The sequence below is a fragment of the Rattus rattus genome, chromosome 2, assembly GCF_011064425.1.
Source record: "Rattus rattus isolate New Zealand chromosome 2, Rrattus_CSIRO_v1, whole genome shotgun sequence".
In the NCBI taxonomy this organism is placed as follows: domain Eukaryota; kingdom Metazoa; phylum Chordata; class Mammalia; order Rodentia; family Muridae; genus Rattus; species Rattus rattus.
The window spans coordinates 128,467,551-128,481,972 of record NC_046155.1 but is presented as its reverse complement, the minus strand read 5'-3'; positions in this window follow the sequence as shown (position 1 = coordinate 128,481,972).

Below are 14,422 nucleotides of genomic sequence, written 5' to 3'. Positions count from 1 at the left end.
TTCTGGGTAAGCATGTGGTCCAGAAGGCCTCAACATATGAACTAGTAAACAGGTTAATTACCCTGCCCAGTATGGTAAAGCAGCATCTAACTTTGAGGGCCCCCCAAAACAGACATGGGAGAACAACACAGTTCTCTTTACTCAAATGGGACTGCCACCTGCCTGGGATGGTTAAAGCTTTGTATTTCCCAGCATTTGTAGTCCAAAATCCGTCTCTCTGGGTGTCAGGTCTTCTGTCATAGAATAAATTATACTCCAGTTTTTTCTGGTTCTCCAACTTGTACGCACAGGATAGTGGGACTCCACGTCTTCTTTACTTATGTGACTCAATTCTACAGTAATTCCTTGCCTCTGCATTTATGTGTGTGCATGTGTACATATGTATTCATTTCTCATGCATCTTAGAGACATCATCTATCACTTATCTATTTGTCGTCGTCATCATCATCATCATAATTCTTTAACTAATCTATCATGTACCTATATCCATTCTCCACTGTCCTGTCATCACCTATTTCTTCCCAACTATGTGATTATATGTCTACCTATCTAGCCCAGTTTCTCTGGAGAACCCTTATAAACATGAACCTTCCTTGGTTCATTTTCTCATCTTGCATTCATCAACATATACATGTCTTACTTACTCTTCCTCATTTCACATTTTACCAGCATATTAGGACCAATGATAAATGTTCCAAACTTTCACAGTGACCTAAGTATGAATTTACACTTTCGGTATGCTCCCCTTTCCAATATATTTAGTACCCAAGACTTCTTATCTTGCTTGTTTATTTACCCCAAATTTTCTATATAAATATATAATAAAACTAAGATCCTGAAAGAACTCCCAATTACAACTCACTGTCCCTCCCACATTGATTTGCGTCCCAGTTTCTGCCAGACAATAGTTCATACACCAATGTGTGCTACAAAGCACTAATTTTACAGGCGAGCTAGGAAACGGAGGCTAAGCAACATTTGGTTCACAGAAGACAGCTCTGGAAAGATTTTCCCAGTCTGAGATCCAACACCCTGAATATTTTACAACACTTATTTGCCAGTTGAAGATGAAAATCTCAAATGCTTAGGCCACTGTTTTTAGTTTGTTTGTTTGTTTCTGATTTCTCCCCTTGTGGAAGTCAGAGTGAGCCCAGGGACTGGAGGAGAGGGGTTGCTATGGGGAAGGAGGAGGACTGGGGAGAAACAGGTTTGGTGTCAACGTTCTGAGCTGAAGCGTTTTCTGTACAGCAGGCTCTGGGAAGCAGAGACCTGTTAGCTGGGGTATTTGATTCCAGAGGAAACAGCTGCCTCGTGATTAAGGAACAAAGGAAGTCAGGGGGTGAGGGTGAGGAAGGAGAGCAGGAAGACACTGCAGCCTCACTGACCTGTGTTGCAACTCTTCCTTGTTCAAGCCTGTGAGCCTCCTGTTCCATGTTCCTTGAGGAAATTAGCATGGGGAAAATTAGAACAACAGCTAAAATGTAGTGTTAGCTCTGTCCTTTGGCTTGGCTGGAATTATGACCTAACTGTTTTGTTTTTTATGTGAGCTTACCTCACAACCCTGCTGTCTCATGAAACTGTCCCCCCCATTCTGGTGGCAGACCATGACAGATTTCAAAATTGGCTTCCTGCGAGAATGAAAGTTTTGTTCATTAAGGATGTTGTATTTGAAACTTTCGAGCTTCCCACATACAGCTTTCAAGTTCTCCCACACAAATGACTCTCCCTCCTCGCTTATGCCCTTCTCCCTCTACTAATAAAATAGAAAATTCCTTTAAAATATCAAGCAATTAAAGCTCTTCATGGGTGAACTGACCCATTGAGAGCAAACCTCTGGTACACGAAAAGGTGGCTCCAGTGAGTTCTAAATCTGTTTAAGATGGAAAAAAAGAAAACCTTCCAGCATATTGGTTTTGTCTCATTTTTCCCAAAAAGAGAATCATTTTTCCTCACACAGTTCGCATGCGTTATCATTTTTCAGTAAGTTTGCATTTCTACACTCTATTTAGGTCAAAATTCCTAGTGACCAGAGCAAGTCAGACACAGATGAGGTAGTCACCTTTATTTAATTTTTCCCTCCTATTTTACCGTAAATAGTATCCCCATGTAAATAGTGAGAAATGGGAATAGGTAGGCGAGAAAGGATGACACAAAACAAATAACTCTCTCTGTGTGTTCGTTCTCTTTCACTAGCTATCTCTCTCACTTATTTAGAGACAGGAAAAAAAGAAAAAAGAAAAGGAAGGGAGGAACATAGGAGGCAGCTGACTCAACTCTGCTAATCTGGCTGTCATGTGCTTGACTTTAATTTGTGCGACCAGCCCCTTCTCCGGCCTGGTGCAGATGCCAAGTCCTTTTAACATCAGCAACTGCTGGCCTCATTCTCATCGCCTAGAACAAGTTCCCTGGAAGGATCTCGGACCTCTCCCGGGTAGAAAAGCAACCCTAACACAGGCCACCTGAAACCATGCTTGTTGAAATAGTTTGGGCAACTTAATTTTCAATGGGTTGTTTCCTTATCCTTGGTTTGAGGTTATGTAAAAACGGGAAGCTATATATGTTTTGTTTTGTTTGGTTTTGTTTTAAGAAGAAAAAAGGAAAAAAATCTTGATTGGCATACAAGGCTCCCATCGAATGGAACCATGCAGGATGTGGGATCTCCTTTCCCTATGAGCGAAAAGGTGCTAATCTCAGTCCAACCAGTGCCATTGGTGCACAGGACCCATGGATATGTTCAAGTTCATTGCTTAGTTATTTTAAGAATGATTCATAGCTGGGTCTAGTCTGGGCACTATCAATGGTGACAGAGTTAAGAAGGGAACTTTTCATTTGTTCCTAGTCATAGCTCAGTAGTCAAGAGCACACACAATCAGATAACTCTGCATAGACGGTGTTGAATAATGCCCCCTCCTTCAATTCAGGGCCATTTCCAATAAGAGGAAATGTAATTATAGCTGTTCATCATTGACCATCCAGAAGGTACTGTTTAACATTTGAGATGTCACTGCTTTGCTTCCTGTGGAAGACTGGGGATGGCAACAGTCAGACAGAGCAGCATGTGCCGTTCCAGCTTCAAGGAATCCTTGCTGTCATCTGATCTCATGGAAACAGGTCACACAGAAAGAGGCTGAGACAAAAGAGACTAAGTGCACAGTAAAGAACTCACCTCGGGATGGCTAGGCCAGATTCAGCTCCTGTCATATCTACACACTGACCCAGCTCCATGAGTTTTTTTTCTCTGTGAATGTGGTACATGTGCATTGTCTTTGATGAAGCAGACACTTGGGGTCAAGGTGACAGATGGAGAGTCACAGGGGAGGTTCCTGAGGAGGTGGCAGAGTCCTGCATAACCAGGGAAGAGAAGGGGGGGATTTTTTTATCCTTTACAGACCCCTTGTTTCAGTGATTGATTCAAAGATGAGAACTGGTTAAACTACATTTTAAGGATTATTTTTTTCTCTTTCTCTCTCCTTGGATAGCAATAATTAGCCGTGTCAAGATGACTACTCAGTGACAACGTGATTTCAATGAGGAAAAGTTGAAGAATAAACTATAATTATTTGGACAGTCACTTGATCAGGTTTTCTTTTCCTTGTCACATTTTAAATGATTTACGAAGCTCTATGTGGGTGTCTGCTGAGGAGGTTAGTCCACATGCTTTAAAGCTTTTATTCCTCTTTCTTTTCCATTTCAAGTACATAATAGTTTGTCAATTTGCGGGACTTTTTATAAAAGGAAACTCTCAGTTTGGCTTAAATAAAATTATAGGCCAGTTAATCTAATTTAAGCTCCAGTGTCACCTGCTCTTGACATAAGCCATCTTGAGAAGTGGCAGTTTTTCTTCTTCTAGGAGGGAAGAAAAACACCACTGTGTGTCACACCGCATTTGCTAAGTCCCCTGGAACATGAGGCAAAGGGAGGTAGGCCCAGGAAAAGAACATGTGTTTAAATAAAATGAAGGAATTTTTTAAGTGTAGGAAAAAGAAGAGAGTCACGTATTGACACATCTCTGTAGTCCCAGCATATGGGAGGTTGAGGCAAGTTGCATGCTGTGTGCCTGAGTCCAGGCTATGCTACAATATGAAAGGCTATCTCAATAACCCAAGAGAGATGACTACTACTACTGTTGATGATGATGACGATGATGATGACAACGATGACAGCAATGATGATGATAATGATAACAATAGCATAACAAATCTAGAAAAACCTCAAGTTTGATCTTTATTCAGCAATCTTATGCAACTAATCTCGGGTATTAAGTATTCTAGGAGATTTTGCATTTAATACAACTTTGTAAGTTTAATTTACCATGTCTCACAATTCCCAGACCCTGGGTCACTCTTAAGTCTAAAATCTGCTCACAGCATTCAGGATCAGTGTTCAACATAACATCCTTTGGAAAATGTTCATTGAGCCCATAATCACACAAACTTTATTGTATAAATGTGATACATTGACTTCCTCCAAACCACAAATGACAAGAAATACATCGAGGAGACCTATCAAAAGGTAATATTGTGTGAGTGATGTCACCTTTGTTGAACATGGCAAGAGGTCCTAAATAAGGTTCTTAGAAAATGTTGCCTTGAAACATATTTGAGGGAGAGGTGACTTTGGCTTGGCTGAACAGTGATTCTACACATTATCATGTATTCTGAACCTCCTGGGACTTATGTTATAACCAGAATCCTAAGCCTCTTGAATGCAAACAAGTTTTGCAGTGGAGTCTTTCAAGTGGCACTAGAGGAATCATTTGCAACCACTGTAAGGAGTTCACACATTCAATGTTGTGCCAGATAAGAAAGGTCAAATGATAAGGCTGTATCTGCCAGCCAGCAGAGCAGGAAGGGGGTCTATGAACGGCAAGGGGACTGTTTCCCTTTTATCTTTTATTAAGGGGGATCAGGTGTTTGCCCATAAGAACTGCACTCGAAGCGACATGCAGTTCTCCCCTGAAATATGCCCATAAACTGGGGAGATGTCCGTTTAAATAAACATAAAATCACGACTATCCTACAGCCAAATGAGACAGTGGCATTTAGGAGGAAAAGGAGACAAGAACCACTCACTTTCTTCTTTTCCTTCTGAATGGATGACCTAACTGTGAAATTATTATGATATTCCAAGAAAACAAAATGGTCCTGTTAATTCTGATATGTACTGGACTTCCTAATAAATTTTCAAATTTCCAGCCTACCATAAAAGGTATGTAATGAGGGTGATTTTTTAAAAATATCTAAAATACTATTCAAGCAGTAATTTAAGATTTATTAAGGAATCTGAGTGAGCATTATGGCTTAGACCAGAGTGCCTGGATTACTTCTGTATGTTCATCTGCACACTGGTATTCTTCTAGAAAGACAAGCAGGAAATTATCAGATGCAGTCGTCCCCACACTCTTGTATCTACTTATTTTGAAACCTTTCATTTGTAGCGACAGCTGCAAGGTGTCCCTTCAAGGATTTTTCTTTTTTGATTTATACTTATATACACTCAAATCTCAATTGAGATATCCGAGCTTCATTCCACTTTCTGACCTTACACTATCAAGCTGGAGTGACCCCCAATCTCTTAGGACTGGGCTACATTCCAAACCAGGTTATGGAAGAACAAGGGCAGGGAATCAAAGCCACACATCACCCCAGTCCCAAGGAGACACTTCACGGAGAGCCGAGTGAAGGCCAGCCAATCAGCAGACCTCATTTATTTGCCCATGTGAGAATTCTTAACTCTCCACCCTTTGAACTTTTGACATTATTTTTGAGTGTGAGTCCTGTTTATACCAAATACAAAAGCCAGACCGATGCTCTGTTTGGCATGGAAATTGGCTTCGTGGAAACAAATGTTCCCTCTTTCTTTTCTTTTCTGCTCTGTTTTTATTTGTTCAGGATGAGAGCGGACTCCGCTGAAATGCATCAGAGTTGCTGACATATTGGTGAACATTGCACGCATCTGTTTCTGGTTATTGTTCTCCTCTTGACACACCTGTCACCAAGCCCATGCAGTGAGGAGCTTCAGATAATAAACTCCTCAGAGTCTGGTCAGATGGACCCAGTGGTCAGTGAGACTGTGGGATGATGATCTTTCTGGAAATCAACAGAGATGGAACTATGCTGTGCACGACACAAATCCCACCTGCCCAGAGACAGTTGCAGGCTTCCTTCTCTCCAAACAGCTGCTTGGCCATTAAAGGGAAAGGAGCTTAAAGGGAGCTTGTTAAATAGACTTCAAAATCACTGATCATACCAGGACAGTCACGTGGCTTTTGTACCAGTTCCCACTCTGCCCTTGCTTATTACTAACTGTGCAAGAGAGGGATGCTTAGCCGGGCACACAGTGGCTAGCTAGCTCATGCATTCAGGGTACAAAACTGTTCCTTTTGTTGTTATCCTGTTCCATTGACTCTCTAATGAAGCAAATCAGTTTATAAATGTTTGCAGCTTAGAAAGCTTGCTTTCTTGGGCCATGTTGCTAGAGTACTAACATCCTGTGTGGAGGAAACAGGAGAGCTATTGAGCTTGTACTTATAGATGCAAAAATAACAATGACAGTGATGTTGTCACTGCAAAGGTTCAGAAATGAGCTCAGATATTTGGTGTCTGAAGCATATTATGTTTAACATATTATGTTTAAGAGCATATTATGTTTAAGAATAGGCCAAAAATAACCCACAGAGCTTGCTTTAACTTATTTAAATAACAACTTAGGTTGGAGTCTTGGCTATATCTAGACCCCAATCCATGCCCTATCAAACACTGATTCTCAGCAAATAGTGAATGAGAAAGATCAAATTGGAAACAACAGAAAATAGCCGCCTCTGCCTTTCCAATAGGGTCTTGTGAATGTTGTAAGTGTCCCTTGAATTGTCCTCCTTATACAGCCTTTGTTTTTCTTTACTGTAAACTCTTAAGGTCGCTCTATTGCCCGTGCAATTCAATCTGACTAGAGTTCACAGAGGTCCTGCTCTCTGCATACAGTACACCACAGGATTGATTTATAAACCATGGTCCCAGAGCATCCCAGAAACCAGAGTGAATTGAAGCTTCTAAGTGCACACAAGTGCTATGAATTCCAATGTTGGGCCAGCATGGGAAATGTCCCCAAACTCATTTCCTGCAAGGGAGAATGGGGATGCAGTTGGAGGGAATGAGGAGGATGGCAAAGCCCACAAGGAATGAGGTTGGTACCCAATTAGCTTCTTTTCATATTATGGGTTTAGGGAGGCCAAGTAATCCCACGACAGTTCCAGTCATTTTCACGTTGGCAAAGAGGAACAATATTGCTTTTTAATAGTGTGAGGTCGGAGGAAGAAAAGGGGCAGAGAGGAGAGGGGAGAGCTAACCAAAGGAGAATTGTGAATGCATGTAATTCCCTGGACAGGAACATTTTTGTTGGGAAAAAAATGAAAGAAGGGAGATTAAAAAATTGATAACTTGAATATGTGATCAATAAAGATAATTATCATCTTGCAGCCCATTTTTCATAAAGCACTCAGTGGCCTGCAAGTAATTCTGACATAAGAGCCAAGCACTCAAAAGGCACAATTACTAAAACTCTGTCTTTTTAAAGACTCTCCTGTTCAAATCTCTATGCTTGTTCCCCCTTCCTGTCTTCCACACTCAACCGTTTGGTCTAAAGACAGTCAGGGAGCTAAATATATATTAATTAGAACTCTTGGGGCTGGCATCCGAGGGATACAATTATACCAAACGGATGCCATTCCGGGCTCTGATAGCTTCATTTAAATTCCTGAATAAAACATGAAATATCTTTAATGAGAAGTGAATATCATTGTCAGGAGGGAGCAGTTCTGATATTGTTACTAGTCGAGATATAGAAGATAAAGACATAATGCGAATACCTTCCATTTTATATAAAAATGATGGTTGTTAGAATAGACACATCCCTCTTCTGAGACATCAGGCAAACTGCAAAAAAATTCAAAAAAAAAAAAAATTAGAGAGAGAGAGCCTAGCAGCACGGACTTCTCCCAAGGAACCACAGCCTGAGAGCTTCTGTGAAGTTGCAGACACGGGTACATTCTGTCTGTTCTTAGCTAAACAAATCACCTCAAACAGCAGCGAGTAGAATAAACACATGCACTCTGTCAAGCAAATCACGGCTTTCTTTTAAGCGGGAGCTGGGTAAGATCTGATATCCGTAAGCACGTTTCGTTGAGAGCATAAGGGAGAAATAGACAAGCATACTTATTGCCAGCCTCCAATTTCTTCAAGATAGTGGCTGCTCAGCACTAGAGGAGGTGGGAAGGAGAAGAGAGAAACCGGCTTGTGAAATCACACACTGTTGAGAGGATGAGAACTGTGGGTCTCTCCACACTGCGCAGGCCTCTCCTTTGATCACCAGCCCTAGAAAGCCCCAGGCTCCAGCCAAAGGCTATTCAACTGGTGGGAGTGGTTGGGATTGTCTTCCTCTCTTTTTCTTTGGTTCCTAGTGATTTTCATAATTAAAACAGCAGCACTCTACCTTAAGGATGGGGTTGTCCTTGCCTGATCCCCTGTGACCTTCAAAGAAGTTAAAAATCTTACCAGTGATAACGGGCTTGCTTTCCTGGCCAATGAGTTTAGAGTCACGTCCTCAGTTTGGGTGATCTGGGGGTGAGAGAAGAGGTTACTATGGAGAATCTGTTTGGGCACGGAATAGAAGGAGCGATGCCTGCATCCCCAGATTCCCTGTCACAGACCTGAGGCTATAAAAAGACAGATTATCACGGAGGTCCATTGTGGCTGCTCCTGTGTTACTGACACAAAACCAAGGCAGTGTGGGGCTTTAATATAGTTGACTGAGAAGTCTGTAAAATAAACTCGAGTTCATCCACTGGCAGAGACCTTATAATCATGCTATTTAACACCACGTCCATCGTTAGGCCCAATAAATGAATGTCTGTGTGAGGGAAGAAGCTGAGGTAAAACCAAGGAGCCAGTGCCACACAGAATTCATGGCCAGCAGTTTCCACAGGAGACTGCTACCAGAAGAACTTTGGGACTCAGCACCCTCCCACCCCCGCCACCAGATCTCTGCTGCCCATTTGAGGAGCCTTTTCTGACTGGTTTCTTCTTTATTTGTCTATGTATTCGTGTGTTTACGCATATTTAGTTAGTTATTTGGCCGCGCATTGACGGGGATCACATTTTGAACAATAAGACTCTAAAAATGCGTTTCCAGCCTCTGGCACGCAGGCTTTCTACAGAGGTAGCCTCCCGTTCATCAGCTGGAATCGCTGTTCTCGCCCCATGTGCAACAATTCAAATACTTCTCCTCACAGACTTCTCCAAGACTCTTCAGTGAATTAATTCATTCTGCATACAGCCCATAGACGCTTCTCTTTAGTGCCTCATGATTTACCCAATATTGCTTCAGCCACTCAACTGAAACCTCTTGGAGGAAAGATACCATGCACATTATGTGTCTACCTTAGTGCCTGCCACAGAAGAAGAGTCCAGATACTTGTTGAATGAATGGATGGATGACTAAAGAAGGAACAAAAACAGAGGACATGACAGGTTGAATCTTTCTGTTTATACTTCCTGGTAAGGAACAAATCTAAAGGTTTGTGTGTGTCATGTACTTTTGAATCTGGGGCACCCAAATAATGGGGGAGAAATGCATTAAATTGTATTTTGTATTTCTGTAAAACCAAATAGCACTTGGAGTAATATGCTTTTATTTTTCACTAAAGACTTTTATTTTACAAATTGATTGAATCTGCCATTTGCTTTGACCTTGTCTTTTTAGTTTTCAAGACTGTTCTGCAAACATCTTTTAGTTCAGGGGTAGATCAATAACACCAATAACAGTCATGGCTGTCTTTTCTGTGCTGTGTGGGAACTCCACTGAGAAGATTTGGGGAGAGAAGGCAGTGTATCCCTATACCCATTATATTTGAATTCCAGGAACACAGCAAGGCAGGGCATGAACGTTGTAGGGCATGGTCCCCAACACTGTGGATGGCTGAGACAGGAGAATTGCTAGGGTTTGCTGCTCAACCAAGCTAGCTGGGAAACTGTGAGCCTCAGGTTGAATGAGACACTCTGTATCAGGAGAATGGAGCAGAAAGTGAGAGAGCAAGGCAACGGGTGTCCTCCCCTGACTCCTGTGAAGATGTGCACATCACACACACACACACACACACACACACACACACACGTACACACACGAGAGAGAGAGAGAGAGAGAGAGAGAGAGAGAGAGAGAGAGAGAGAGAGAGAGGTGGAGACTCATGTGATACAGCAACAAGGAGCCCCAGAGCCTGGCTGACTAATTCAAAGTCTACTAATCCTTGTAAGGTTGCTAAGCTAGCGTTTATCTCCACAAAAGAGCAAGACAACAAAATCAGTGGAAATAATAATATAGATCTACTCCCTTCTTCTAACACATAAAATCTGGTTAATTGCATTGAACAGCCTTTGCTTAAAATAGTTTGAATTACAGAGGAAATATCATTAATGTCTTATGTTTAAGTTTATACTGTTTGCTAGCCTGGTCAAGACATTCACCTCATCCTAATTTGTCTCTAACTCTCTAGTCCCCAGGGTAGACATTTAGTTTAGCTGTTTCATTCTAGTCAAAAGTATCCCTATTTCCTTGCTAGTTGGTTTGACTTTGATTGGCCAAGGCAGTTCCTACTCCAGCCAGCTGGGCCATCCACCCTAAGGCGCTCTTGATCGTGACAGCTTTGTGCTCAGATAGCTCCAGTGCTTTATCAGTTCTTTGAATACAAAGTTACAACTAGAGAGGAGCCAAAGCCTCCCTGCTCTAACCGTGCCCCCGTAACGTGATTTCAAGGCACCTGTTAACGTTCCCATTACCTATTCCCTACCAGAGCAGAATTCCGATCGCTAACTCAGCAGAGACCTGGAAAACTCCTTTTCCTATGTTGTGTGCATAGACAACACATATATAGACAACATAGTCTGTCTTCTGTGTCCTTTCCTTCTTGTGCAGCAAGGCTGTACAGCTCCCATTCTCCAGCCAACTTGGAAGGCGCTGCTGCCTCTGGCTGTGGATAACTGGCATGTCACATCAATAGCTCTAAACTTCTTCTAGGAATTGGTAGATTCCCCAGAGGTGACATCACTAAACAATCTGGGAGCCAGATATGGTGTCAGGATGCTTCTTGAAATACTGTGCCCAGCAGACACTCAAGCTCAGTTCGAGTTCGTATGTCACGCCAGAAACCAGTTTGGCCCTCCCGGCCTGTTACTTGATCATAACAACCCTTCACTTCCTGGGTGACTGTGTCTGCCCGAGTCTGAATTTTGTATAATCAGCTTTCCCTAGACCCTGGCATACACAACTATTCTTAGGCAAGACCAGGGTTCCTATGTCTACTCAATCCTGCAGTTTTCTCAGGAACCTAAATTCCCATGATATTTAAGCCAACTGTACAATTTAATTTAGTTAATTATTTTAGTGTATTTATGTATGCGTATAACTAAACACCCAAAAGTCTTATAGTTTACACAGCTATCGATTAGTATGCATGCACTCTGTATGCAGTGGAGTGCTGTGCATGGATTATTCCACATTATTCTTCATGAAACTAAAGACATTTTATAATTTACCTTTATGGATGAGTCTTTCACACTGTCCTTTTTGGGTGATAGTTTCCAGAAATGCTGAGCTGACAGAGTCTTGAATGCTTACATAGGCCCTGTAAGGTCCATGTTACAGGTGCATAAACCAAGGATTAGAGTAAGAAGTAAGAAAGTCATGCGCTTGTGGCAGAACTTATAAAAGCCATGTTCCCAGCCATGACATTCTATGAAGAGAGGACAGAACTATCTTTCCCAGGGTTTCCTTCTTATAAAGTCTTAAAGACATTGCTAAAGCACATTGCTTCTAATGCATAGTTCTGCTGTTTGTCTCTGAATATTTCTGCTATTTAGAGCCATGGAGCCCTCAAGAGCTATGTCAGCTCTCTATAAACAGTCATGCAAGTTGGGAAGGTAGAGAACAAAACTTTCCAACTGATATAAGCAGTATTTTCATATTTTCATTCCAGTTCTTGTGAACAACTATGTAGGTAGGACATGTGAAGGATAAATTCTCCCTCCAGTGAATGCACAGCCTTCAAATTTTAGCACAGTGGTGCATCCCACTAAGTGTGATTTTCACAAATGTAAGAGTTTAAGGTATCTGCGTACTGGCAGAAGGCTTCACAGGCAACTGACTTTTGTCCTGAGGGTTTTAGTACTTCCTCTTTCCATAAAGAAAGACTGAATGTGGGCTGTGGCAGTATTGAAGTTGGAAAGGCAAGGGTAGAGAAAGGGCTGGGAGTAACTGAAGCACAGAATGGAAAAGACATCAAAACTGTTGAAAGTCAGCAATTAATACAGGTAGCATTTTAATACAGTATTTTATAAAACAAAATTAATATTAAAATCCACAGTGGTTAAGGTTTTAAGTAGATGAAGAGTCATTAATAAAGAGCACCTTAATCCATACAGGCTGTAACAAAACATTGGGAGGCCCAACAGAATCAGCTGAAACAGAGGTACTTCCTGAAATATCCCAGTCTCCGATTGCTGAGGCTGACTGAGGTTAACTCTCACCAATGCCATGAATCTCCGATTCCTGCTGATGGCCAAACAGCCACCTTCAACCCCATATCCCATGTGCTCTACAAGTGACACCTGGTAAACTTCACGAACAGTCCTGAAGTTTCTACCAACCAGGAAAGAAGTAATCTGACCCTCCCCTCCATGAAATGTAGGGGTGAGATCGCAAGGAGCAACACCCATGCTCACAGGAAAAATACACTACTTCTCAATGAATAATTACCGAGGTGGGTTCTGTCATAAAAAATCTTCCCAAAAGAGGAATAGGAAATGTGTTTTATTCTAAACTTTATAGAAATATTTATCCCTCTCGGATTTTTTCCATATGGTAAAATTAAAACAAGTTATGATAGCTTTAATTTAGTGGTTCTCAATGTGCGGGTCAATCCCTTTGGCAAACCTCTAGCTCCAAATATATTTACTTTATGATTCACAACAGTAACAAATTACTGTTATGAAGTTGCAAAAGAGGTAGTTTTATGACTGGGGGGTCACTACAACATGAGGAACTGTATTAAAGGGTAGCAGCATTAGGAAGGTAGAACCATTGCTTTAATTGAAAGGTAATTACATAAATATGACATGGTGACTCAGTTGATGAAAACACTAAGGCACACAGCTCCTGATACAACTGGGAAGAATGAGCATTGAACACCTAACAATGCAGATTGCTGGTGGAATACAGCCAAAGGAAGGAGACACTAGACACCAAACAGATGGACGTATAGACATCTCCCTAATAACTAATTCCTACTCATTAGCATCCATGCTTATTGCCCTTAGAGAGGGCTTCAAAAACACTTGCCTAATCCACCATGCACCCAACCTCCCATGCTTGAGAAAAGTATCCACTCTCTGACTAATAAATACTTCCAACCCATAATGTAATGCTGTGTTTTCTGTCTCCAACACCAATGTTTCACTGAACAAATTCCGAAAGACTCGGCACATTTTACTTCTACAAGAACACTTCTTAGTTTTTAAAAAGATTTATTTATTTTAGGTTTATGAGTATGCAGTCACTGTCTTTAGACAGTCAGAAGATCCCACTACAGATGGTTGTGAGCCACCATGTGGTTGCTGGGAATTGAACTCAGGACCTCTGGAAGAGCAGTCAGTGCTCTTAACAGCTGAGCCAGCTCTTCGGCCCGAGAGAGAGCACTTCTTATATCCCATGCACAGCATAACCCTGTGAGTCAAGTTTGTCCTTCGAATAGAGATGCGTTTCTACCTCTACAGTGCAACAGATGCCCAATAAATGTGACACAGAAGGTTCTCGGTATTAAAAATGACTGTCCATTGATCTCTGTATCCGCTGTATATTTCTATTATTCCATTGCATTATAATCCATTTTCCCCTTTTTGACCAGAAAAACGACCCTCAATATAAGCCCAATTCTTGGCAACAAATAAACAACAGAAAATAAATAAATATTACTAAAAGTATAATAACATTAAGGGAATTATTTAGGGGATAAATCTAACCTGTTACTAAAATATTGGAAATATAGAACAAATAGGATTGAGAAAAATATTATTTTTGGTTGGCATTTCCGGGTTGGTAATATAAAAAGCACCACCAAGAACTCAAGGATCAAATGCCAAAAAGAAAAAAGAAAAAGCTAAGTTTTGTTCATTCAAAGTCTGACATGGAAGCTCCTGTTTCTTGTGAAACTTTTTCCTTCACAGTAGTCCTTTGGCCTGAGTACCACTTATGTTTTGTAGTCTTCTTCTGGATCCTCTGCATTCAATAACTGACGGTCAGAGATGGAGCATAAAGCAGTCTCTTCCAATGGAGTTCTTACAGCAATCAGGGCCTGCCTGCATGAGGTCGCAGCAGG